Source organism: Penaeus japonicus, unplaced genomic scaffold (assembly GCF_977035675.1).
Source record: "Penaeus japonicus unplaced genomic scaffold, GWHDUDI00000001_assembly GWHDUDI00000022, whole genome shotgun sequence".
Classification (NCBI taxonomy): domain Eukaryota; kingdom Metazoa; phylum Arthropoda; class Malacostraca; order Decapoda; family Penaeidae; genus Penaeus; species Penaeus japonicus.
The window spans coordinates 13,505,901-13,508,400 of record NW_028234424.1 but is presented as its reverse complement, the minus strand read 5'-3'; positions in this window follow the sequence as shown (position 1 = coordinate 13,508,400).

Sequence of the window (2,500 nt, the reverse complement as noted above, 5' to 3'; positions counted from 1 at the left end):
AAGTTGGTGTACATAGTCAAAGGTCATTACGGCATGGAGCCTTGCAGGACGCCAGAAGAAACAGTGCCAGAGTCAGCAGAAGCACCGTCAAGTATATGTTTTCTATGTCGTGAATGAAGATTAGGACCTTAGATCCCCGTTAGTAACCGTGGGGAAAAGGGCTTTTGGGCAAAAATCAGGCAGCAACTCCCGTTTATTATTTTAAATAATAAAAAATGTCGGGTCTGTCCCACCCTTCTGTCGGGGGGCCCTTGCCTCATGAAGGGGTTGGGGTGATTAATTTGCTTTGCAATGGTAGTTTGCCGCTGGGCCCGAAACCCATGCTGTGGGGTGTTGTTCAATGTGGTTTTCATTAGTGGTGTTTTTAACACATTGTCGTTGATTTTGTAGATGATTCAGCGTACAGAAGAAATGGAGCTTCTAGTTTTTGGATCGGGGTTCTGGTTTTGGTATTTTACTCTGGTCTTTGAGCAGCGGGAATAACTGGGGTTATGCACAAATCCAAATTGGGTCAGATAATGTGAAAGGAAATGAGTTGATTAATGTGAAAACCAGATAAGAGAACAGGCGCAAAATTTAGGTACAACATGGGATCTCAATTTAATAAAGACGGATTTGGTCCTTGGTCCTGGGTTTGCTTTGTGTTCCTATTGGCATTTTTTTTCGTTACGTAACGAAAAATGGGAAATTGGATGGTGTGCCTTTTCGGTTATACAAGAATGTTTTTTTCAGTGATTTTTTTTTTATTTTTTTTTTTTTTTTTTTAAGTTTTTTTTTCAAGGCGTATAACGACCAGTTTTGAGATAGATGGTTTAATTTTGTTTGGATTCTGTTCTCCTATGTGCTTTTTGGGAAAATGTTTTATTTTGGCAGCTCTTTTTTTGAAAGTGATATTTTTAATTTTTTTTTTTGTTTTGTTTGTGGTGTGTGTATGTCCCTGGGATGCATCTGCAGAGTCCCTCTCCTTCTCTTATGTGCATAAGATTTCCCCTGCGAGATCCAAGGAAGCGTGTCCTACTAGAAGGTGTGGTAACATTTTTTTTTTCCAATAATTTTCCGTGCACGGGTGTTTAAGGCTGGTCCTCCCCGAGTCCAGCAAATAGTCCCTTCGTCAATGGTATTTTTATTAAAAATCTGCAGTAAGTCGTATGTTTGTGGTTCGTGATGTGTCCTTTGTAAAACCGTGGCCTTGTGTCAACTTTGGAAACAACTTGTGAAATACATGTTTGCACCATCTTTACCTCTTTATCTGATTAAGTGTTTTGAAAGGGTCTGCGTCTACCTAGAAACTGTAAATTCCATGAGATGATTTGAAGTTAATTGTTTATGTTTAAAATTGCCTGGGTGAGAAATTAGGGATAGCGTGGATAACGCAGTATGTAAAGTAAGTGGGACCACTGAGTAAAACGTGTTTTTTAAGGAAGCGGGTTGTAATGTAATGAAGTGAATTCTCCAAATGGAAGCGTTAGTGTAGCAAACGTCTGTTTAACGTTGTGGGGATGATGTGGTAACGGGTGAGATCAGTATCGTTGTAACGTTATGTTCCAAAACCGCCCTGGGTCTGGTACTAAAACTTCCTATTTACACAAATTACACAATCCGGCTTGAAAAAATTGCAAAGATAACTTGATTATATTAACCAATGGTTTTTCTTCCCACTTGTCAAGACAGAACCTCTCTGACTATTTTAGGACGATTGTGTCATCAGGAATCAGCAGAACAACGCCACCCTCCGGGTTATTCGTTACATTGTCAAGGGAGTGCCGACTGTACCTTAATCACGCAGCCTTTTCACAAATGGAGGTAATTGTTGTTTTTGCGGAAGAGCCAAATGCTATATTGAATTTAAATCTAGTATACCTGTATTATGTGACTATAATCATTGGGTTGATTGTAAAATATATGGTTATATACATACCTGTATACACTATCGAACCCACCAACACACACAACAACACCACTACAAACACACACACACACACACACATATAATTTGAAATAGAATATATATATATTTATTTTTATTATATTTATTATATATTATTATATTTAATAATACTACATTATATATATATATATATATATATATATATATATATATATATATATATATATGATGTACATGGATATATTTATTTATTATATATATATACTATATAGTAATATATATATATATATTATATATAATATAAATAAACAACTCCTACCAAAACCCTACAAACCACACACACCACATATTTAAATATTATTTGTATATATATATTATAATTATATTATATTAATATATATATATATATATATATATATATATACAACACACACACAACCCAACACACACCACACCACAAACACACACTCTTATACTATTATATATAATTGTTATATATATATATATATATAATAATTTATAATTATATATATAATATATATATCAACTATTAAATGTTTTTGTGTGTGTAGTGTAATAGTATGATAATATTATAGTATATATATTAAAAAT